This window comes from Melitaea cinxia, chromosome 16 (assembly GCF_905220565.1).
Source record: "Melitaea cinxia chromosome 16, ilMelCinx1.1, whole genome shotgun sequence".
Taxonomy (NCBI): domain Eukaryota; kingdom Metazoa; phylum Arthropoda; class Insecta; order Lepidoptera; family Nymphalidae; genus Melitaea; species Melitaea cinxia.
Genome location: NC_059409.1, coordinates 34,989 through 62,234, shown reverse-complemented (window position 1 = coordinate 62,234; position 27,246 = coordinate 34,989). Strand labels below are relative to the sequence as shown.

The 27,246-nt window shown below is 32.9% G+C and overlaps 2 long non-coding RNA genes across 2 annotated transcripts; one reads left to right on the top strand and one right to left on the bottom strand.

Annotated features, from left to right (window-relative positions):
- Positions 1 to 1,413: 1,413 nt before the first annotated feature.
- Positions 1,414 to 22,721, bottom strand: LOC123661105. Its single transcript, XR_006744295.1, has 4 exons — positions 22,711 to 22,721; positions 17,635 to 17,644; positions 16,844 to 16,846; positions 1,414 to 1,485 (listed from the first exon to the last, which is right to left on the bottom strand). It is a non-coding gene; the product is annotated as an uncharacterized LOC123661105 (long non-coding RNA).
- Positions 3,707 to 4,645, top strand: LOC123661104. Its single transcript, XR_006744294.1, has 2 exons — positions 3,707 to 4,242; positions 4,395 to 4,645. It is a non-coding gene; the product is annotated as an uncharacterized LOC123661104 (long non-coding RNA).
- Positions 22,722 to 27,246: the final 4,525 nt, after the last annotated feature.

The window sequence follows — 27,246 nt, the reverse complement described above, 5'->3', positions numbered from 1 at the left end:
CATGCGCGCAACTAGATTTAGTCTAGTGATCAGTGCGGCTGCAACTAGTTTTATTGTTTGCATATGGCCATTTGGCCTTATACCTTGACAGAGGGGAACGCCTGTACATGGCTACTCCCCTCCGTGTTGCTCTTTGTGTAACAACACATATCTTGGAAATTAATTTTCACACAAAAATTTTGAAAAAAATAAAACTTCGTTAAAACGAGTAAATTCAGGTCATTTTATATATAGGACATGCCATTATTCGTTATAATTAATCCTCGTATATCGTATATTTAAAGGACATTAATTTCATATAAAAGTTGGTATCATTTCTACTAGATGGCGTTTTTAATTTATTCGTAAAATCGAATGTGTTGAATTTGGATGCACTATTTACTTTCATTAAACACGCATCTCCGTTACATACTTCACAAATAAACTTATTCATCACTAATATATTAATATTTTCACTAATAACAAGAACGCACAAACGAAAAATTCAAAATGATGATGAGTCATAATATTACTCTGTGGAATTATTCGGATGGCGGATGCGATTATGCGACCGTGTCAAAAATCATAATTATTAGTAGATTAGTGATTGGACAGGTTATTCTTAGGCCGTGCCTCCTGTCATTGTTAAGCCGACCAATGTTAAAAACACAATATTTGTTCGTATTCCATATGACGCGCGACATTATAAAATTGTAGGATTATAAAAAGTAGTAATAAATAGTTTCATATAAGGCCCGTCGTCGATTCGCGCGAAGCGCTGATTTCACAATAAATATGACGGCGGGTTTTTTAATTGAAGCGGACTTAAATTGAATTATGGTTTATATCTTTTTCAAAAATATGTAATGTTCATGTTTTATATATCATTTTTAGTGACAAAGATAAGATAAGATACTGCCTACCTTGTCAGGTAGGCAGTATCTTTCTGCCTATGTGGAATGCGCGCTAGCGGAGTAAACTGTACACAAAAAAAACGCAACAACGCCATCTATCTGAATCAGGTTAAACTACTTCAATGAATATCATCCATGCCATCTACCTAAAGTAAGTTAAACTACTTCAATAAATATTTATAGAAAAACTAGCTGACCCGGCAAACATTGTCTTGCCGCTAAACGCTATTTAAAAATAGGGGTTGATGGTAGAGGGTTGAAAATTTAGGGTTGTATGTATTTTTTAATGTTGTATCATAAAAAAATAGAAATTAAAAATTTTGTCTAAAAAATAAAAAAAAATTTAGGGGTGGACTACCCCTAACATTTAGGGGGATGAAAAATAGATGTTGGCCGATTCTCATAGATACCGGATAAGCACAAAAAATTTCATCAAAATCGGTCAAGCCGTTTCGGAGGAGTATGGCAACGAAAACTGTGACACGAGAATTTTATATATTAGATTAAATGGGTATTAATTATTATTACCAAACTATTTAGTCGTTATGTATAATGCATACATTTACAATAGTTACGAACAACGAAGCAAATACTGTTTCTTGATTGCATCATAAATTTGTTTACGTTATAGCTACAGGATATTCCCTGAAAATAACGACGTTTGTGGCCATCTTTTACTCTAGATTTTCTCACACATTTTATATTTTGCGTGGGGTCCAATTTGTATGTTATGTTTATGCTCATTTGTGTTGTGATTGGTTCATTCAACTAAAAGGACCGAATTTTTTTTTGATGTCTGTGAAAATTTTCAGTAGCCTAAAAGGCGACCAGTAGCTAATTAGATAGTTTTGTCGCCGATTTCCACTTCGAAGTTCGAGTAGCCTAAATAGGCAATACTGCGTAGCGGCGGCGGCGGCGCGGGAGCGCGGCCGTTGGTTGCGCTGTACGGTGAGGCCGTCGACGCTTCAACGGACATTCGATTAACGTCTGTTACGCCTAATAACGGTCATTTTCTTAGAACGGACATTTGTTACATAATAATACAACATGAATATCTAGAAACATTATAATACGTGAAACATTAATTTTGTTTCATATAAGTAGGTACATATAGTCGCATATTTTTTTATTTCTTGTATTAAGTACATAGGTACTTAAATATTATTTTATGAACTTCAAAAATAATTAAATTAAATTAAAAAATGAGTATTGAACCAGAGTCACACGAAATTTAAAACAGTAGATAGGTACCTAATTATTGTTTTGAGTTCGCCATTATAATTTCGGAATACATTATAATTTTGAATTAAGGGAACGTAAACTACCTAGTATCTAATGATAAAAATCTGACCCGTCATTTTATAATATTTTTTGTTGGGTGGACCGATTCCGATGAATCTTTTTTTAATCAAAAGGTGGTGCTTGTCATATTATGGTGATCTAGTACTTTTCGAGTAATCTATACTAATATTATAAAGCTGAAGAGTTTGTTTGTTTGTTTGATTGTTTGAACGCACTAATCTCAGAAACTCCTACTGGTCCGTAAAATTTGCAAAAATCATGTATGACAGAATTGTTCCCCTTTAAAAGTTCTAAAAAAAAGTTCGCGACTGCAAATATCTATCTTTTAAGGTTGACTCACTATAACCTTTTTTTAACCGACTTCCAAAAAAGGAGGAGGTTCTGAATTCGACTGTATTTTTTTTTTTTTTTATGTATGTTACATCAGAACTTTTGACCGGGTAGACCGATTTCGACAAATTTTGTTTTAATCGAAAGGTGGTGTGTGCCAATTGGTCCCATTTAAATTTATTTGAGATCGAACAACTACTTTTCGAGTTATATCTAATAATGCGTTTTTACTTGACGCTTTTTTCGTCGACCTACGTTGTATTATACCACATAACTTTCTACTGGATGTACCGATTTTGATAATTCTTTTTTTGTTAGAAAGGGGATATCCCTAGTTTGGTACCATGATAAGGAAACCAGGATCTGATGATTGGATCCCAGAGAAATCGAGGGAAACTCTCGAAAATCAGCAATAACTTTTTACTGGGTGTACCGATTTTGATAATTTTTAATTTAATCAAAAGCTGATGTTTATTATGTGGTCACATATAAATTTTATCGAGATCTGATAACTACTTTTTGAGTAATCTTTGATAACGCGTAGTTGCTTGACTATTTTTTCGTCGATCTACGTTTTATTACTTGTCGATGTAATTGAAGTCGGTTTTTTTTTTTCGTTTGCGAGCAAACACAATTATATTATCTCCCCACAAACATTACCAATAATTATTTTTTTAAAAACGCCACATATAAAATGTTCTTCATACTTATTTCAGTTACCATGCTTAATCTCAAGTCCATAACTTCTATATTTACTGAGATATTAAGGTTTTAATACAAAAATAGAGGTAACTATGCGATTTTTTTGTATCGATAAAATTTTATGGAATCGTGTTTTCAAAACATATGAAAGATAGTTTATGTCCTGAACTTTACCATACATAAAGAACAATGGCAATTTTTTACCTGAATATTTTAAAAGGCGTCTAAGATTAAGGCATAAACGAAACTTAATTATATTATTTGCCCGTTTTTTTTACGTTGTTAGTTTTACGTGGCAAGGCCACGAAAAAATGTTTATTTTAATAAGCTTTTAATTCGTTTTTTACGTACTTCCGGTTGAATACTTTTGTCTTTACAAAAGATGTTAAAACTATTTCCACAAAATAATGCAGTATTTATTAAAAATATATTTTCATAAAGTATTTAAAATGATAAATAGTAATTCTAATAATTTTTTGTTACAATTAGAACATAATAAAATAACTAAATAATTGTGTTCGTCGTAAATATTAAGCTGTAAGATTAATCAAATACGCTAAAATACGGTAATTAAAATTATAGTAATGGCAGCACTGCAGATGACAATGGCATTGACTGACAACTGACTAATAAAGCTTCGCCTGATTTATTCTGTTGTACGCCATTGTACGCTCAACGCTGTTTGTTACACATCACGTGATTACCCTAGTTTTTCTTAAGTTTTGATCTTTGCTTCACCCTCGGACTTCTTTCTGTGCCCCATACTACGACTTGTGCATTCTCACGAATAATCACTGGTTTATACGAATAACTACGACAAATACTTTTTTTTCTCTAACGGACTCCGATTGTGCCTTCGATTTGAATATTGTGCGCTTTTATCATGGATAGCAGGCGTACGCGCATATTGTGCGTGAATTGTAATATCTGCGTAAATACTCTTCGCCGATATCGGATTTTCGATCAAAACACGAGAGTGTGTACGGTGCTCTGCAACTGGATTTATCCACAAATCGTAAGTCCTAAAAAACGTTATTGCCCGTCTTTATCTCAAAAAAAAAAGTGGAATTTATTAATCTAACTTGTTATGTATATGTTTGAACAAGGTTTGATTGTTATACATGGTAAGTTATAATATCATGAATCAACACTTAATATTACTTTCAGATTACTGATGACGATTATGTTTGTGAAGAATGTTGGGAACTTTCGATGGCTGCAGTAAACCAGAATCTTCAACAAAATACTGCTAATGAACTACAAGCTGGAACAAGTCAGCGCGGTCATACCAATGTTTGTATTTTATGTGGCTGTTCCCTGGTACGAAGACAAAGTGACAAAATATTAAAAGATAATCCCACTGAAATCCAACTGCAGATGATTGAAAAAATTAAACGCTATAAGGAACCACAGCAGGTGTGTGCATATTAGTTTTTTTTTTTTTGTTTAAAAATACACAAAAAGACATACTTAACACTCATACATAAGCATGCCACAAAAACTCACAAGAGCTTATCCGGACAAGCCACTGCGTCGCATACCATAGTATCATTTAATATCTATACCGTACCATATTATAGCAATTAAATCAAAACTAAGTTTAAATCTTATTTTATCCTATTAGTGTACAATATACAGGATACTTAAGGATCTTTTACTTTTCAAATATTTGTTTATTATTAGGAAATAATATAAATTATTCTTTGCACAATCAATATTATTAAGACTGAGTCAGAGTCGATCAAATCATATATTATTTTATCAATTTAACCGCATTATTTTCATAAATGTTACACCATTATTTGCTAAAATCATTAATATTTCTTCTACTACTTCTAGGTAACAACTTAAGACAAAGCATGCCATGTCTGTTGGTTGCGAACCAAAAGAGAGGTCCTACGTATGAATCGTGTCGACGAATTAAGAGTGGGAGGAGCCATTGAGCACGGAGACGATAATGCCTCACATAGTAAACTACCTAATGAGCCTACTGTTGCAGAGTATATCTCTATACCTGAAGCAGGTATATCTTTGGAAGACCACCAATCTCATGGAAATCCACATGACCAAGATATTGTCAGGGCATCAGGTACTCAGAATATAGAGTCTCGAACTATGGTATTACCAGATTACAGGAGAGCGGCCAATACTGGTAACCATTGCCTCTTTCCTGACTGCAATAATATTGGTACTTTGCACAGTGTTTCAGACAAATTAAGATCTGTAATATTAAGTAACCATAAATATTATGTTCCAAAACTAGCCCGAATCTGTAGCATTCATTTATTTAGAAATTCATGGGATAGTCTGTACGAATCAGAGAATAGCATTAACGTATTTAATGTTGAGCATGTTCAACACATATTTTCATTTGTAAATGCATTTAATCCTACACTAGACTTTGAAAATTTACAAGAAATGGATGACCAGATATTTGAATATTGGGTGGGGCTATCTAAAGAAAACTTTTATTTAATATTAGAGGAAGTACCAAGAATTTCAGAAATGAAAAGCGGGAGGCTAGGTCTTGTGATTTTGCTTCTAAAACTAAGAACAGGAGAGTCTGATGAAAGGATAGCCACTTTAGTGCAAAAGCCACGTCGTAGTTTAGAGGTATTAATGGACAAAGTTCGGGAAGTACTTGTGCATGATTATGTACCAAGACATCTAGGTATTAATCATATTTCTAGGGAACAATTACTAGGCCATAATCTGGTTATACCAAATGGCATATATGGCAATAGTAATAATGTCATAGTGATCTGTGATGGTACCTATATTTACACTAACAAGAGTAGTAATTACATGTTTCAAAAAGATAGTTACTCTCTTCATAAATACAGAAACTTATTAAAGATATTTTTAATTGTAACTTGTGATGGCTATATTGTTGACTGCTTTGGCCCATACAAAGCTACAACCTCAGACACTGAAATTATGTCTTCATTATTTAGAAATGAGTCATCCGCCCTTAGGTTTTATTTCAGAGAAAATGATATCTTTATTTTAGATAGAGGATTTAGAGACAGTATTGGTTTATTACAAGAATGTGGCTATCGAGCATATATGCCAGATTCTCTTTTGGAAGGTGAGCACCAATTAACCACAGCTCAAGCAAATCGGAGCCGCTGCGTTACCATGTGTCGATGGGTAGTAGAGGTGGTAAATGGTTATTTAAAACGAGACTTTAAAATACTCAGACAAGAATATTGTCATCGGTCTCTACCACATATGATGCAGAATGTTCAAATAGCAGCGGCTCTATTAAACAGCTTTGGTACTCGCTTAAAAAATAATGAGTATGCCAATGAAATATTAAATATAATAAATGAAAAAATGGGATTAGAAAACAATCTAGCAAATATGGTAGAAGTAGAAAACATGAACCGAAGATCAACCAACTTCCGGAGTCTTACAGCTGACCGAAACAATGTTATATTATTTCCCCGTCTTGAATATAGAGATCTCATATTATTCGCCATGGGAACCTACTAAATTCGTCAAGCTCGCTCCTATTATGGGGAGCACATACGTTTTCATGGCGGGTATAGAATTGAAGTCTGTAGCGAAAGAATTGATACCTCTGTATATAACTTAAGGGGAACTGGAGAAACGACTTTAATAAGAGGAAAAATAAAATCGCGACACGTTTCCAGGAAACAATATTATGTTTATATACTAATCGAAAACAATAATTGTAGCAGATCGAGTATAGTGGAATATTGTTGCAATTGTTTAGTTGGTCGGCGTACTGTAGGTTGTTGCGCACACGTAATGACAGTCGTGTGGTACCTAGGATGGGCCAGGCACGAAACAAACATAATATCTGCACCAGCAGACTTTCTCGACGAGATAGTCGTAAGAGACCTATATGATGAAGAATAAAATGTAATCTTAAAATGTTGTTTTATTTTTACTAATAAGTACCTATATATACATGATAACCATAATAATTATTTTAACCAGAGAAAAACTTTGATTAAAATAGTTCGTATTGTAAGTACTTAACTACCTATCTCTGACACACATTTTTACATATTTACAAAGGAGACTAATAAGACTATTAATTTGTAATGTAACCTATGTAAGTCTGCAATTGCTATGGGTACCTACTTGTTCTATTAGATGTGTATCTTTTGTTCAACCATGATAATAAAACTAAAAACGTTATTCATACAGTACCTATATCGTTTACTTTTTATTTTTCAATTTTTATAGTCAATCTACAATAATTAGTGACAGCTACTATTGACAGGTACCTAACCTCAAATTATAAAGTAAAAACGTTAATATCTTTTTTTTGTGGCTTTCTAAAAAAATATATATTTCTGATTAAGCTTCTGCTATGTTATTCCTATCGCTTTAGCATTTTTTTATTTCAAGACGCCGCAAATGGATATCAGGTAAAACGTTGTATGGAAAGCTGCCATTGTTCTTTCAAACTTAAATATTCAGTAGTTTGGAAGATATGGACATCCTGCCGAGTGGAAAATAAGCAATTTGAAGTAGCATACACTCTTAACGATTTAATTGAAGTTGTTTTTTTTTTCGTTTGCGAATAAACAAAATGACATTGTTTAATATTATTTATTTTATTGCAATATCTTTGAATAAGTTGTTTTTATTACCAACTGAATTCACGTACTTTAATAATAATCTATTGCGGAAAAACTGAATATACAAGTATTTTTTTCTCATTAGGTGTCCTATCCTGTCTTGGGTCCCGTCAAATACGTTTGCAAAAATAAGGGGAAGGCTGCGACGGGTCACGCACGGGCCTTTGGTAGTAGGTACGGTAGTTTGGGCGAACGCCGGCGAAATCGCGGAAGTAGAATAGCACCCGCTGATAGCTTCCTATAAGTATTTATTTATATAAATACTAGCGACTCGCCCCGGCTTCGCACGGGTTCAATGCTGATACTAAATATATAGATGGAAGTAACTTTTACAAAATAAAAAAAACGGATACCATGGCAACGGTTACCATGGTAAGCATTCGGGATGTCAGTCAGTGGTAAATCGCATATATTACATAAACACTAGCTGACCCATCAAACGTTGTTTTGCCATTTATATTATTAACCCCTTAATCCTCCACCCCCCTCCCCCACTCCCTTGTAACTTAGGGGTATGAAAAATAGATGTTGTTCGATTCTCAGACCTACTCAATATGCACACAAAATTTCATGAAAATCGGTCAAACCGTTTCGGAGGAGCACCGCGACACGAGAATTTTAAATATAATATTTAATTTGCAATAACAAATATTGATATCAATAGTTGAGATAAAAACTACCCTACCTCCCAAGTTAGACCAAATTTACAGATACTTACAAAATTTGATAAAAATTGGTTCAGTAGTTTTGGAGTTTATTGCTAACATACATCGTGACACGACATTTATATTCTAGGAGGATGGTTGGGCTGTGGTTGTTTTGAAGTAATGTTTAGTAGGGGATCTATGAGCGTGACAAAGGGGGGGGTCCCATATGATAACAATTTACGTGATATAATTATGTTATATTCAAATTAATGAAATACAATTAATAAATATTATGATATAGCATCTTAATCCTTAGTAATATAATAAATGCGAAAGTAACTCTGTCTATCTGTCTGTCTGTCGGCCTTTCACGCCAAAACTTCTGAACCGATTTAAATGACAGATAGTCTAGATAATGAGAAAGCAGATAGGCTACTTTTTATATTTCAATCAGGGAAGCGATTTCCGTAGGTTATAGTCTGCAACTATTGAATTACTATTACTAGCGTATAGAGAAGCTATAACCAAACGAAAAACTTGTTGCATCTTGATGACAAGGGGGAGCGGCCCGCGCGGGCGGAGCGTGGCGTGAGCGGACTGTGCTGCAGTGCTAAGCCCAGAGACTATTGTCTAAACAAGTTTTTAAAATTTTCGGCGTTTAGCCGTTTAGAGATTATATTTTTCTCACGACCAAAACGTCGTAAGTGCCGTGAACATCATGGCAGTTACGCGATTTGTTCAACGTATGTAAGAACAATGTTACTACTACTATAGATTGACAGCGCAGAAGTGACATAGTTTTTGTATCTACATACCTACTTCATTGGATTGAATGCATACGAAAGTTGAATGAGTTACGACGTAGATAAAAAAAATAGTGTTAGAAAATTAATTAAAATAAATTCAAATTGAATAAAAAACTATTTGATTTAAATTTTCTCAACCCATTTTTTTATATAGATATGCAGAACTGATATGTAGCCGATACTAAATAAGCAATTTTTTTTCTGGTAATTTAAAAGTAGTGGAGTATAGTAAAATAAAAATCCATTATCGTAATTTGACATAATCTTTATTTACCTTTAAACAAAATTAACTTTGTACGTTTCCGACTCTCAGACAAACAATCATATTATAACTTCATAAACATTTTGTTCTATGAGGTGACTGCCGCCACAAAGTCAAAAAGGCGCTTCCTAGTTTTAACCGACTTCCAATAAAGAGACGTTCTCAATTCGACTTATATTTTTTATGTATGTTACTTCAGAACTTTTGACTGGGTGGACCGATTTCGACAAAAAAAAATTTAATTGAAATGGTGTGTGTCAATCAATTGGTCAGATTTAAATTAAAAATGACTTTCTACTTACTTACTGGATGTATCGATTTTGATAATTCTTTTTTTGTTGGAAAGGAGATATCCCTAGTTTGGTACCATGATAAGGAAACCAGGATCTGATGATGGGATCCCAGAGAAATCGAGGGAAAGTCTCGAAAATCCGCAATAACTTTTTACTTGGTGTACCGATTTTGATAATTTTTAATTTTATCGAAAACGGATGTTTATCATGTGGTCACATTTGAATTTTATCGAGATCTGGTAACTACTTTTTGAGTAATCTTTGATAACGCGTAGTTACTTGACTATTTTTTCGTCGATCTACGTTGTATTACTCGTCGATGTAATTGAAGTCGGTTTTTTTTTTCGTTTGCGAGCAAACACAATTATTTAATTATTATTTTTAATACTTTGAATTCCTATTATGAGTGAAACCTATGTTGCGTTTGAATTTTGACTTTGTCTCGCTAATCGCTATTATTAGTATAGTGAAGGGAAGTGACTTGTACCTATATTGTTTCTCTATAAAACAATCAATAATAATAATAATAATAATTATTATTATTATTATAATAAATTCTTTATTTGACCAAATACTGTACAATTTTATAATCCGCCAAACTGTATGACAGTTTATCGGCGGAATTAATGCTTGTCAATAAGTAAAGTACCTATCCTAGTCTTTACCAAGTTCTCTCTAACCTAACCTAACCTGCCTGCAAAATTTTACACAATAACTAAATAGGTATATATAAGACGCGCAAATTTTTATTAATTTTGTGAACATAGCCTCGAATGCGAAACTGATATACCTATATGCTGACAATTAGACGTCCTTGCTAAAACGTTTAAAATATTTTTTTGACAAGAAATAGGCAATAGTCGCGGCGTTGTCTCGTGTCGCGGCAATAGGTACCTACATTAAAGGTAAGTACGTATAATATTTAAATCGTTCGTGTCCGCGCGAAATTTATAAGTAGTGTGAAAAATATTTTGTGGTTTTAATTTTTTATTGCGTTCTACAAGGAAATAAACTAGAAAGTAATCTGAAGTAAATTATTCTAAAAACTATATTTATTAATTATACTATTTAACTATATGATATCTTTGGGGCACTTGGGAAAAGGGGATTTTGGGTTATAATAAATCATCACTTTCTCTAATACTCCGAAAAGAAAAACAATTTAATCGGAATTTTGTTTTTATCGTGATTTATAGAAAATAGTTTACAATTGCGGTAAATTTCCTTTCCCTTTAATTGTACCTAATTTGTAATCCTTGTCGGATCCTGTAGGCAATGAGTACCTACCGCAGCGTACCTATGTAGCTTTAATTTATTTACAAGCTACATACATCTGACAACCTCCGTAGCGCGGTGGCTAAGTCGCCAGCTGAGCGACTTGTGAAGTCACAGGTTCGATTCCCGCACGGCGCAACAAAAAAAAATGTAGGCTAAAAACTTTAGATTATGGACCGTCGATTTATGGGGATTAGTGAGCATAATCTAAAGTTCAACCAATATGTATATTCCGAGTCTAGGTGTGTATGTATTTATGTATGAATATTCTAGGATCACCACTAGTTCACTAGGTACATGGTAACATAACACAAGCCTTTGCTTTTAGTTGACACTCTTTGAGACTAAATGAAGCATAGGAATATCTTCAGAATATTATGCTATACCTACTTGGTACAAGTATAGCATAATATCAGTAGTTCGGCTCGAACTGAAATCTCGAAATCTACCTATCAGATCTGACAAATACAATACCTACAATACAATTAATCTTTATTGCAAACTAAGTAAAACGGATACACAGGACAGGATAAGATCAATAAAGAAAAATAATACTAATACAGATTACGTTGTACAAAAAAAATTTACTTTGTTTTTTCCTACTTCTCAAATCTTATAAATCAACATAAACTATCACCAATTAGTAGGTAATTATACTATTTTATACATTACTAGCGACCCGCCCCGGCTTCGCACGGGTACAATGCTGATACTAAATATAGGTCATCATCATTATCATCATCATTACAACCTATACAGTCCACTGCTGGACATAGGCCTCCACAAGCCCACGCCAAAAATAGCGTGAACTCATGTGTTTTGCCCATAGTCACCACGCTGGGCAGGCGGGTTGGTGACCGCAGGGCTGGCTTTGGCTTTGTGTGTAGCGGAACTATGTTATCCCTTAGTCGCCTCTTACGACACCCACGGGAAGAGAGGGGGTGGCTATATTCTTTAGTACCGTAGCCACACAGTACACTAAATATAGGTACTACAACTATATTCCCATTTAAATTAAATTAAGATTTGAAGAGTGTCTCCTAGCGAGAACGCAACTCGGCTTAGGACAAAGTCGGTGTGGTAAGCGAAGCGCGGCCTTCGAAGCGCTATTGTTTTTATTATTATTTATTTAGGCACGCGCCGCCCGGCCGGTACCGCCGCAACCATAGAGCAACACGGAGGGGAGTAGCCATTGCGTCTGCTACCGATACAAAATTGTCTGTCATTTTTTGCGGGGGGAAATTACACACATGCATACTTTATCTAATTCCCACACAAAAATAATCGTCTGTCACTACGAAACTCACACATACTAAATTAAAATCACACTTACATTTTTCACACACACATAGATACATTCTGTGTCATTACAGTATAATGACACGCCGCAACTACACTGACAAGTTTCTTACAGCCATGGTTGTAACAACTGTCGATATCCATTATCGATAAATTCAAGTACTCGGTTAGGGAGATAAGGTATAGTGATACAAAGGTAAGATGTTATTATAAAAATAGGCTTAATTTATTATATACTACAAATCAAACATCTTCGTGTAAAATAAACGATTATAAAGAGTAAAGATTTGATTGTTTGTTTGTTAGCATTGAATAGGCTCCGAAACTACTGGACCGATTCAAAAAATTATTTTACCGTTGAGAAGCTACATAATCCTTGAGCGACATAGGTTATACTATATTTTCAAAAATATTAGGGATCCTTACTAAAACTCCAATAATGTAACCCAAGGGATAAAAAAATAACCTAAAAAATTCCTTACATTGCGTACGCTGCAAAAACTAATGATAATAGAAATATATAATGTAGTAAGACTTTGTACAACACATCATTATCTACAATAATTGTATTTGCTCGCAAACGAAAACAAAACTGACTTCAATTACATCGACAAGTAATACAATATACGTAATATACACGCGTTATCAAAGGTTACTCAAAAAGTTGTTATCATATCTCGATGAAATTTAAACGCGACCACATGATAAACATCAGCTTTCTGTTAAATTAAAAATCATCAAAATCGGTTCACCCAGTCAAAAGTTCTGAAGTAACATACATAAAAAAATACAGTCGAATTGAGAACCTCCCCTTTTTGGAAGTCAGTTAAAAAGTGTCGCGACAGCCTATGTCTAACTATTATAATTATGTCACAATATGTTTGGTGCAACGTTGTTGTGCCAAACAATGCCATTTTACAATAAATTAAAACGATTAAAATTATTAACGTTTTAAAGTTAACATATATTTTGAGGAGTTGGTGATGTACACGGTGATGTCAACGAATCGGGAGTAGGGAGCGCAACACTAATGGCATCATAAGATGATAGCTTGTCATCTGCTAGATTTAATGATTTGTTGATGAATCTGAAAGGATGGACATTGTTCATTTTCAAAGTTGATAAATCTAAGCTTCATTTCACTACTATGACTAAGGTGAACCATATCTTGATTATCTTGTACACGAGACAAAAAAAAAACTTACGGGACAAAAACAGTGTGGCGTTAGTGTTGGTTTGGTGCCCTCGACTAATCCTTCTATTGTTCGCCAATACATGAAAGTTAGTGGTATTGATATGATCTGAACAAATTACACTATTTTTTGTGGGCGTCCAGGTTAATCTGTTATTACCATTTTTTTCCATGTATCCCTTAAATTTGGATTTTTAGAAAACCTGCCAAATTTTTATATAAAACATTATGGTGGAAGTTCACATTAAGTAATTCTAGTAAAATGTATTAATACTCATAATACGTGTATTATATTTAATTTAATGCAATTTTATTATATAACTATGTTTATTTAAAAAAGCTAGCAATATAATATTTTAAATAAATCAAAATCTCAAATATGTCTGTCTCCTTTTTTGCCTTTGCCATTTTTGTCGATAACCATCTACAAACAAACCGGTAACAACACTATCGCTCGGCGACAGTGACTTCTCGGAAATAGACTCCGATCAGTCGCTCGACTGATCCGCATATTGTATGCGGGCGAGCGGCCTGTGTTGGTAAACAAATCGAGTCAACACGAACGATAATATTTGTAATTTTTAAGTTTAAAAAAGGTTTAAAAGAAGTATACAAGTAATAATGTGATTAAAAAATACTTACGTATGAAAGGTAACGCCATGTTTTAGTAACTTAGACGTGGCAGAACTTTTTTTGCAGTAAAAAACAGAACAATTTGGCATTTTTTGAAGGACGTTGATTCAATCGCGCAACTAGATTTAGTCTAGTGATCAGTGCGGCGGCAACTAGTTTTATTGTTTGCATATGGCTATTTGGCCTTATACCTTGACAGAGGGGAACGCCTGTACATGGCTACTCCCCTCCGTGTTGCTCTATGGCCGCAACCGTTATGTCCCTGTATTTTAAATCTGTAATATCTCCGAAAATATTCATTTCAATTACATGCTGTAAAGAGCCATATTGATCTACATTAAATGCACAATGTATTTAAGATATTTAATTGGATAATGATTAATGGTGTATTGCTTAAAATTGCTTCGTAGATAAGCCAGTATTTCTCGTAAAATGTAAAGGATAAAAAATGGTTATTATGAGTTATCCCTAAGAGATAGACATATACTATTACGGAGTTTTTTTAGATTTTTTTAAGGTAGGGTTCAGCCAGCTCTTGCAAATTGCAATGTAAGCGCAAAAAAAGTTGTTTATTTACGACATCACATTAAAAAGCTCTAAAATTATCAGTATTTCGCTATTATATTATGCATGTAATATACATGTAAACCTTCCTCTTGAAACACCCTATGTAGTAAAAATCAGTATCAAAATCCGTTGCGTAGTTTTAAAGATTTAAGCATACAGAGGGACAGACAAACAGCGCGAAGCGGCTTTGTTTTATACTGTGAAAGTGATGGCTCATATCTAAAAGGATCTTGAAAAGAAACAGGTTATATTCTAGAATGAGCCGCGCCGATGCCGACGCGCGCTTTATACCTACATATACCTATCTACCTACCATTGCACCCATATTATGTTTTCTTTCAATTTTATTGTCATTGGTGTTCAAAAAATAAAATCTAAAACTCTAAAGTATGCAGTCTTGTTATGGGTTACCATGTAGCGATTTAATGCTAATAATGTGACTCGTTGTTTAATGTTTTTTTGAGATTGAATTGAGATTATTTCAGTAATTTTATTGTTAGGTATTATTTATTTCTCTATGATAATACTAATTTATTTGTCATTTATTTATATTATGATATCTTTATATAAATAAAAATGAATTGCCAAACTGTAGGTATGTACACGCAATTTTTTAAAAGTTATATGTACCAACTAAAAATAATAAAAAATCTACATATTAACTAGGGGGGTTCCCCAGACTCGAACTCACGAGACTCATAGCGGTGGCGGTCAGCCACCGCGCTACGGAGGTCGTCAATGAGATCGTACACGCATTTGCTAGCTTGTCAAATGTGTGTGTATTATTATTATTGCTATAGTAAATTATTATTGGGCGTTTTAAGCGGGTTCGCAAAGGTATGTTTTATTATGGCTTAATAATCAAGAAGATATTAAGAGATGTTAAGGTTTTGTCATATAGAATATACCCTGACAATCATTTTATACATATGAATTATACACTGATAAGAAAGCTAACTTGATTAAAGAGAAAAGAATCTTGAAATATGAATACCATTTTAAAGAAAATACCTAATTTTCGTGAGCCAAACGCAAAAATTCTTGAATGACGAATAATTTGAAGTTTCGCTCTTGAATCAAGGAAATCATCGCCTTCAAAATAGTATTCTTAGTTTGTTTTACTTCTTGGATCATGATAACTTTTTTTACGTTTAAAAATAGCTCATCGTTAGAAAAAAAAAATGAGCAAACACTTAGCTAGGTAAATTATTATTTATTATGCTATGCATATTTTGAGAACAGTCCCGAAAGTAATTATAAATTACTAGCGACCCGCTCCGGCTTCGCACGGGTATAAAATATAACTATAGCCTATATCATTCACTGAAAAAATGATTAAAATCGATCCAGTAATTTTGATTTATTCATTACTGCCCGTGGCCCGCTCGCGTTAACTTTAGAGTAAAAGCCGGCCGGAACCGCCGCAAACGCTACGTACCGCAATTTTTAAATCTGTAATATCTTCGAAAATATTCATTTAAATCATATGCTGTAAAGGGACATATAGATCTATATTAAATTAACAATGTACTTAAGGTATTTAATTAGATAAGGATTAATGCTGTATTGGTTAAAATCGTTTTGAAAATTAGGCATTATTTGTCGTAAAAAGTAAATGACAAAAAAATGTTATTGTGGGATATCCATAAGAGATAGACATACACCATAGCGGAGTTTTCTGTAGACCTTTTTAATGTGTACAATACTTAGTACATTATTTTGATAAATCTCGTAGGGTTCAGCCTGCGTTTGCAATTTAAGCGAAAAAAAAAAAATTTATTTACGACATAACATTAGAAAACTCAAAAATAACAGTATTTCTCCACTATTTAATGGATGTTATTATACATATAAACCTTCCTCTTGAATCATTCTATCTATTAAAAAAAACCGCATCAAAATCCGTTGCGTAGTTTTAAAGATTTAAGCGTACATACATGTGCAGGGACAGAGAAAGCGACTTTGTTTTATACTATGTAGTGATGTAAATTACAAGGTCTGTCCTGAAAATATTTATAAAATTAACCAGCTTCAAAACAGCTGATACTAAAACTAATGGTCGAGCTAACTGACTGTCAGTAATAAGTTAAACATCTTTTTTATTCTCAATCAAATATTTCTAATAGACATAATTAAAAAAAAACTACGTTACGTTACTCAACTAGATTACGAAATTTTTTGTGTAAAATTGATTAGTAGAAATTATACTTAATATACTTTTTCAACATTTAACTTAGTGTGTTATTGTTATTTGTTGCCTTTATCCCATTTGTTGAAATGCTCCAGCAAAGGTTTCGCTAATATTTCGATCTTAAAATAAATATAGTCAACGTCGGCAACGAAATACTTAAACGTATTAAAGATTGTAAATTTGATATGCCACGTGTGTTTCACGTGAGATTATCTACTTGAAAAAACTATGTTAGATTCAAAATTTACATTTTCAGAAGAAACGTTTTTCCCAGGGCCTCTCTTTTAATTAAACAGCTCATTCCCGAAATGTAAATTTAGAAACTATATCTATGAAAATCAATTTTAATAGCATTCTCAAAAATGATAACAAAATTTTTGGTCTGTCCTCAGAAGTTTTAGCAATGTACCTATGTACTATAACAGTAATATGTATAAGACATTATTGACTACTTAACCCTAAACTTGGCAGCGATAAAAGTGATCAATTTATCATATTTTTTTTAATCTATATAGTTAATAAGAATAATATCAATATAATATAATCATAATAATATATGAGAAAAATCTAAAAAAAATATATATTTTTTATATATTATGATATATAGCATGTATCTTATAAGATACATTGCCAAGTCTTCTACATTTTATTTGAAAATCAATGTGTGTCCTTAAGGATACATTGCCTAGGGAAGAGAAAAATATTTTTTTTTAAGACAAAGTACTTTAATATGACATTACTTTTTAAACATGAAGTATGAAGAATAATAATGCTTATTAACATCTTTTTTCGCGTCAGAACAATTACAAAGCAAAACTTAAAAAATTAACGTACTTTTTTCTATCATGGCACACATAAAATGTGTTTTCTGTGGCTTCTACCTTCCTTCTTCCTACGACCTTCCGTCATAAACCGACTATCAAACAACTAAGACGAACACTTTTAAGAAATGGTCGGATTTTGTAATATCGATCACCGTTGTCTCGTAGATTATCTGCAAAATGCAGATATCTTCGAATTTGCTGGAACCGTTTAATGCTCATTACATCAGCTACTTTATCGAATCTTAAAAAGGCTGACCAATAGTCAGTAGTATTGTACGCCAACAATGTACCTTTTAATTGGAAATGGTACAAGGTCGTTTGTTCCACCATCATTTGTATTATATCGTCAGATAGGAAGATAGCAAAATATTCTGCAGGAGACTGTGTATTAGGAGGTTTGCTAAATATTTTTCGATTTCTGCATTCCCACGAATATGTTGGGTTGTCCATTTTTTTCCTAGGTTTTTTATGACAACTGTAGATTTTTTTAAATCCGGACTGAGTTGCATTAGAAGAGGAAACGGCCGGACAACTGCTCAAGCTATTTGTTGCAACTGATGGTAAGTGTGGATTTATGTCAAAAACTGCTACATTATGTTGGAACTGTACATTTCGTGCAGCTGGAGAATTAGACTGTACTAATGGAGTCAGAGGTGAATGTGTTGGAGCCAGTGGACTATACGTAGTAACATCAGGACAAGACGAAGTCGATGTAGGTAGAACGACTGATTGATTTCCATCTTTAGTTGATATTACATTTTCTTCTGTTTCGCTATCATTGTCTAAAAGCAAATGTAAGTTTTCTAACGATGGAGCTTTAGATGGAACAGGTGAGCTGTCAGAATCAGATATATGTGCAGGAAGTTTCAATTCGTCTTCCGAAGTTTCGCTTTTTTCTAAATATGAATCTGCTCCTGGCTTAGTTACTAATGGCAAAATTCGCTGAGATCTTGTGATTGATTGCAAACCATGAAATTATTAATGATAAAACAACGTAGAAGATTCAAACAAGACTTAATTAACTAAATAGTGTTTAATTTATTAATTATGTCAAGAAAAAGATAAAAAAATGTATTTATTTATTTCACCGAATCACTGGCAATGCATCCAAAAATGCACATTACCACTCCCAAGCAATAATATTCGTAACATGGCAATGTATCTCTAAGTGCACACGACAAAATCAATGTAATCCGTCAATGAACCTGGCAATGTGCATTTATGGATACATCAGGAAAGACGTCTGTATTTTACCAGGAAATTAAACTATTTACTATCAGATACAAATTAAAACCTATAGTTCAATTATTGAACTATTAAATAAATACATTAGCTACTTCCTAAATAAGCAAAATAAGAAAATTTAGTGAATTCTTGCCTTGAGCCTCGTAGCCGCACGCGCAGGATCCGAGATCTTACGAGCTACTGTCAAATTGTGTAACCAGGGCACAAAAATATATTTATTGGTAGAAAGTTTATAACTCATGCTACCATTATATGACAAAAATATATTATAAAGCAATCGCTGTAACCCAGCAGATTTTTTTAAATAAAATGTGCATTATTAGATACGCTGCCAAGTTTAGGGTTAAAATTGGAATCGGAAAATTCTACAGTGTTGCTCTGAAAAAACAAAGATTTTATTTTACAATTTTTCTTTATACATTATGATACAAAAATAAATTATAAAAACCCTTAACCTACCTGAAAAAACAAAGAAACGACATTTAAAGTTATTTACCAATTCCTCAACATAAAATTAAAATTAAATATTTCTTTTATATGTGACTATTATGGAGTGTCAAAAATCTCTTTATAAAACAATACATATTACTACTGCTATAAAAAAGGTACTGTACACAAATATACAAACTCAAAGGAATATATTCCATTATATATGTATAAAGGCTGAAAAATTAGGCTGTAATGATATATGTATAAATTTCGAAGACTGTCCTGGAAATAAGTAGAAATTTTCAGGACAGACCTCAAAATAATTATATATTTAGTTTCAAAGTACACAGTCATAAGTCCTCCTACGTTCGGTTGAAATTGAATCCAAATTGTGAACCCATGTCCGTGAATTATAAGAAATTCTTCAAATTTTGGGGACAGTCTTCAAAGTTTTAACTTTTAGATTTACAAAAAAAAAACAAATAATCTGTCATCCCCAATTGCCAAGTGTACTTTGAATGTAATTTAAGAAAAAAAAAATAGGATATCTCAAACCTAACGTCACACACACACACACACACACACACACACACACACTTATATATATCTCTCTCAGAAACTCGGAAACGGCTCTAACGATTTTCATGAAATTTAGTATGCAGGGGATTTCAGGGGAAATAAATCGATATAGCTAGGTAAGCTAGGATTCATTTTGAGAAAATGTCGTTTTACTTTTATCCCTGTTTACCTGTGCTTAAATGCTTGTAAGCTCGTTTATTGTCTATAAGAAAATTTGTTTCAAATATGATGTAAAAACAAACATTTTAAACTAAACGAAACGCTAGCGCGATTTAAACGGCACCTCATGCCATCTGTTGGTAGATATCAATAATTATGTAGTTCTAATGTGCTTTCTTTTACACAATAATTGTGTTTGCTCGCAAACGACAAAAAAACCGACTTCAATTACATCGAAGAGTAATACAACGTAGATCGACGAAAAAATAGTAATACTTTGTTCGTATTCCATATAACGCGACATTATAAAATTGTAGAATTATATAATGTTCTACTGTTATTTCTATCTTTTTTTAGCAATTGTAGGCAGAAATTTCATAAAAGGCCCGTCGTCGATTCGCGCGAAGCGCTGACATCGCTTATTACGGCGGGTTTTTTAGTTGAAGCGGATTTATATTGAATTACGGTTTATGTCTTTTTTATTAAAAATATGTAATGTTCATGTTTTCACACAGCTCCGATGCACGACTGGAGTTTACCCCTTCAGATCAACTGTCTAAATAGGCACAAAAAGGCTTACTAGTCTAAGAAATATATTATTACTATATCAAATTGTAAATAAATGAATGCAATAACGCCATCTATCGGAACCTAATTGCGTTATTAGAAAACGTCTGAACGCCATCTCTAACAAGGTCATTCGTTCAGTAGATTTTACTGTTCAATTTTTTCATTCCGGGGCCTTAAATGAAAATCGATTCTTAAGGAGAAAACTCCAAAAACAGGCAAGTAAATACGCCATATCAGATATAGCTCAAAAAGTTCGAGTCAAATCTAAATTATATTTAAATGGGACCACATGACAAGCACCACCTATCGATTAAAAAAAGAATCATCGATATCGGTCCACCCAGTAAAATAGTAATGAGGTTAATATAACGTTGGTCGACGTAAAATAGCCAAGTAAATACCCAGTATTAGCGATAACTCAAAAATTAAAAGCTCAAATATATTTATAACGAATAAACTGCTACTCTCTACTCTAGTGGAATATTGTAATTTGATCGATAGTGAACGAAGTAATTTCATTACATTTTGATAGATGGCGTTGTGGCAAAGTATTGAACATGACCACAGTCGTCTTAACATCGTCATGTAAATACGTGTCATCAAAGATTACTCAAAAATTGCTCATTATATCTCAATCATATTTAAAACGGACGACATGACAAGTATTAGCTTTTGATTTATACAAAAAAGATCAAAATCAGTGCACCCAGTAAAAAGATATAACGTATAATACAACGTAGGGTGACGAAAAAACCGTCAAGTAAATACGCAATATTAGATATAACTCACAAATTACTAATCAAATCTCAATTAAATTTGAATGGGACCACGTGACGAATAGTAGCTTTTAATTTATATAAGAAACGTCAAAATCGGTGCACCCAGTAAAAAGTTATGAGGTATAATACAACGTAAGGTGACGAAAATAATGTCAAGTAAATACGCGTTATCAAAGATTAATCAAAAAGTAGTTATCAGATCTCGATAAAATTTATATGTGACCACATGATAAACATCAGCTTTCGATTAAAGTAAAAATTATCAAAATCGATACACCCAGTAAAAAGTTATTGCGGATTTTCAAGAGTTTCTCTCGATTTCTCTGGGATCCCATCATCAGATCCTGGTTTCCTTATCATGGTACCAAACTAGGGATATCCCCTTTCCAACAAAAAAAGAATTATCAAAATCGGTACACCCAGTAGAAAGTTATGTGGTATAATACAACGTAGGTCGACGAAAAAAGCGTCAAGTAAAAACGCATTATTAGATATAATTCGAAAAGTAGTTGTTAGATCTCAAATAAATTTAAATGGGACCAATCGGCACACACCACCTTTCGATTAAAACAAAATTTGTCGAAATCGGTCTACCTGGTCAAAAGTTCTGATGTAACATACATATAAAAAAAAAAAAAAAAAAAAAAAAAAAAAAAAAAAAAAAAAAAAAAAAAAAAAAAAAAAAATACAGTCGAATTGAGAACCTCCTCCTTTTTTGGAAGTCGGTTAAAAAGATGAGTTGCTGCTGTTTTATGATGAAGACGATAATATAAATAATGTTTAAGGTTTTTTGCTACTGTCGTTGAAGGGAAATCTCAATCATGTCATAGTGTGACCTGAATATTACGTGTTTGATAAACGCAAGACATGCTATATTCAAATTACTGGCGGCCGCATACGAATACATTTTTATTTAAAATGTCTGAATTATTTCTAATTAAAATGTAATTAATTTAATAGTACATAATTATTCTACCTATTATTTAGTCATTTTAAGACAACAGTGAACGTGTGGCGCTTTCACCAGCAATAGTACGAGCGGAGGCTGTAGATGGCGTGAACGACGTATTATCAACCGGTCTAAGTAAATTATCTAAAGTTAAACTCGCTTATCTACGAGAGTTTTATGTGACAATCAATCTGTCTTCTATTTACCGGTAAAACTTAGCGTTTTAAAGCGTTTCCGTCTCATTATTACTGTTAAAAAAAATTAAACTTAATGTAAGATGCCAATAAATATTAACTTATTTTCTAACGGTAATTGGTAACGTTACTAAACCTTGGTTCATATTAATTTCATGTAACATTTGATTGGCTTAAGAACAAAAAAAAAAAATTAAATATAAAGTTGAGTATGAAATTAAATGCATAATTTAAGTGACATTCAAATACGCGTAACTTGTCAAATCATTTAGGTAGATTATCTGTATGTACGCGCTAAATTGGAAACAAAACCGCCTAAACCAAAAATTGAAATTATTTAAAAATCAGTCAGATTAATGTTTTTCTTATAAGATTTTATTTTTCAAAGGATTTTAAAATTGAATTTTTTTTTTATACTTTCCCTTTTCTTCTTATACTTTGCTTTAGCAAGGAATTATATATTATAAATTGCTAAAATATATTCGTAAATGGATAAATGAAGAATTTTATTTAGTATTAAAAATATATTATGTTCTGACGAATTAAGAGTTCCCAAGAAAATACCCTAAAAAAAAATGTATCCCCAAAAACATTCCCAGAGGGAAAGAACCGATTTGAAAAAGGTGTACGAGTAACGGTTTCAGCGCGTTGTACAATTGGCTAATAATAATTTGAACAACCTTAATATGACAGCCTTACTCCTGTGCGTCATAAAGACCGGTAGTCATTAGACCTTATTCTTCCGAACGCCTTTTGTTTATGTATTCGTTAGTAAATATCGTAAAAATAATCGTAGTTATTAACGATATGTGACTTAATAGAATTTTATTTAGACATTTTTTTACGTCGTAATAATTTGTGTGTAAAGTGAAGTGAAATGTTTCGTGAAAATAACTGTATGTAAGTCGAATTGTTTGAACTCTGGTTGAAACTACGTAATTGGAGATTAAATACGCCTGCTGCTTGCAGCGTTGGTCTCAACGACGCAGCAAAATAATGCGATGCCATCAGGTCAGTGGTCGTTATACATTAATGCCTTGGCCATACACAATCGGGATCTAATTTATGGGGTTTGGGGGGAGAGGTGATGAATGGGGGGGTGCTAGAATATAGGTATATAAATTCGCGAAATACCCAAAACCGTATCGGAGCACCCCACTGTCCACGTGGTCTTGGTCTGCCCTACCCCTAGTGTTTTTTTTTTGAAGCTGGAGGCGCCGATGGAGGGAAGCCCTCGCCCGCCGCGCGAAAGCGCGCGAACGAATGCGTAGAGGAGCGGCTGAGGCAGCCTCCGCTGCGGAACGGAGCATGAGTGAGCGTTAGCGCGTTTTTTTTTGTAACGCAAATATAATTAGACCCCGATTGTCTATAGCCTTACCATTTAGTTTTTTTAGAATATTACTAATAAATTTCAAAGCAAATCTTGGAAGAAATCGCCGAGTATAATATATCCCGCAATAATAAATTGAAGCATAGACCTTACATTCCCGCAACGTGTTCCTTGTTGTCGTTGTACTCGTCTATTGGATCGTCATAAGATAAATAATATAAAGCGTGTTAATAATAAGCTAATATAAAACGTGTAAATATACACGCTTTATATTAGCTTCACCTGTATGTTTGTAACCGACTCCTTTGGACTTCATTTTGACCCACTTCAAAAATTTTTTGATTTGATTTATAAACACTATCTTATATCAGTATCCCAATGATTTGACATTTTACTAAAGATTGAAGATTACCAGATTATTATTTAGAAATAAGGATCGTCAGGATTAAATGATTTTCTTTTTTTTTCTTTTTTTTAAAGAAGTTGTGTAGTGTGTCTATAATAGTACTATATTGACATCAAGTATTTAAACATAAAGATATATTGTTATAATTGATAACCTAATAAGCGGATACAGTCGACTCTCGTTAATTCCAACCTGCGATAAATCGAACTTCTCTATAATTCAAAGTCATTTCGAGTTCACTACAAAATCTCTTTATATTTCGAACCAAATCTATACATTTTTTTATTAATTAGTTTGACACACTGCTGCTGTGTCCGATAGCGGGTTCACGCATTTTTGGCGCGAACTTGTGGAGCACTTTGTCCAGCAGTGGACTGCAATAGACTGACATGATGAGTTTGACACACTTCAGCACGAATTGGTTTGTTTAGTCATGTTTCAGTTACTGTTACTCTTTCGTTTAATACAGATTAAAAGTGTGTTAGTTATGAGTCCTAAACAGTATAAATGCTTGAAGAGCAATCGAAAAAAAAAATCTTCATGAATGAAAAAATTAAGTTGCTATATACAGGGTGGGGATGACAATACGACAATAAATTTGACATCGTATATGTAATGATATTCCAAGCCCACATACAAAAAATCAATAAAATACATCCAGTAGTTTAGTCAAAAAATATGATTTTTCATTTTTTACAATTACTACGTGTTGTATAACATTAATAAACGGTCACCCGCAGGTTAACGACCCTTTGAGCGCGATCGGTACAAACATAATAATACGCGTACGCGTAATTTAAAAGCGTGCAAAATTGTTAACTATTTTGGTAGGTCAGTGTTGTGTTAAGACATATTAAAAACATTTGTTAAATAGATTTAATATTCAGTATGATTCTAATAATTTTCTTTTTATAATTTTTGTTTTTTAAAAATTTATTGTTTCTTTTAATGCTTAAATTTTAAATTCTGAAAATCTAAATTCTGAATCTAACATAGTTTTTGCAAGTAGGTAATATCACGGGGAGCACACATGGCATATCAACAATATTTAATAAATTTAAGTATTTCATTGACTATATTTATTTCAAGATCAAAATATTCGCGAAACTTTTGCTCGAGCAGTTCAACAAATGCGATAAAGACAACAAATAACAATAACAACAATTATTAATAATAAAATACCACGTTATTACATTAAAATATTAAATCTTGCAACAGCTGAAAAAAACAATCAACGTGGCACGTGTGTTGCAATGACCCTGAGAACGTCTAACGGTGTAAAGGACAACTGGCTGTGCCAGGGCTGCTAGAAAAATTTGTCACACTCATATAAAATTTTCTGTGGTCATATTTTTTAACAAAAGAATTTGTTGGCTTAAAATTCGTATCATTTTCGTTTCTTCTTATTAATTGCTAGGCTAATAATGTGCCCTTAAGGGTATCATTGGATAAACTGTTTCTAAGTTTTGTTCTGATTAAATTAACTTCGCTGAATTCTCGTTCACATTACAGATTGCACTGTAATGGGAAAAACATAACAAATTTTAAGCCAATTGAGCCAGTGTTTTATAATTTTCAAATTGTTTTTTATTTCAAAATGTATTTTTTTTCAAGTCGCAATTATTACCACAAGATAAATTATAGGTTTCATTAGAAATCAAACAAATACAGCCTTTATATGATTTTTCAAAGAGTCCTCATTCATATAAAAGTGGTAGATTCATTCAAGTAAGGGAAATTAACGAAATTCAAGCTTGCCGGTGAATGATGTTTTTTTAATTATGAAATGCTTCCAGGTAATAGGAATATAAAAATCGTACATTTTGCGTATGATTTTAGTCTAGCGATCGTACATGAGTAAAAATTAAAAAAAAAAAAATAGTATCGATTAAAATCGTACATCTGTCCGCCCTGGTGCGTAGGCTAGCGTAAACAAAACATGTTATAACATGTTTTTAGTTTTTCCCTGAGTTGCCGCGTACGCGACAAGCGGCCAGTGGTCTCTGTGCCGTTTATTTAGGTACTCATGTTTCTTGATGTCATACGCGTTGATTTGTCAATTTTCTACATATGCGCACGAGTTTTGTTCGTTTTAATTAATTATTGGATTATCTCGAAAGACTTGGAGTGATTGTGCGATATTTCAACGCTTTATTTTTATAGTGACAAGAACATTAACGTAGAATAAATGCCTAGTTTAATAGTTATTAGGTGAATTGTGCGAAATTAGGCGCTAGTGTTAATAGTAAGAATAGTTTTTATTTTATTTACAATGCCACGTTATAATTACACAGCTTCGGAGTACATGATTTTTGTTTACGGAGAATGCCACTGCAAGCCTAATTTAGCAATACAGAAGTACCGGGAGAGATATGGGAACACCCGTATTTGTCCAACCGATGGCCGCACTATTTCAAATGCTTTTCAGAAGATACGGGAAGATCAATGCTTAATCCCGCATTTTCTGTGAAGTTTTGTAACAAACGACTTGTACTCAACAGACGTAAATACAGTTGATGAGTTAAAAAATAGAATTAAAAAAAATAGAATTATTAGACCTTTTAATAAATTAAAAAATATGGCCACTAATGGCGACATCATGTGAAAATTAATGAATTAAATTATAAGAAGATAATTATTTTAGATAGAATTTAAAAATTTAGTAACCTACTATGACCGACCAAACAAACCAACGTACCTAGTTCGTAGTAGTTCGTTGTGTCACCGCGCGTCATGACAGGTCAGTGAACCTATAGTCACACATGTTGTAGTAT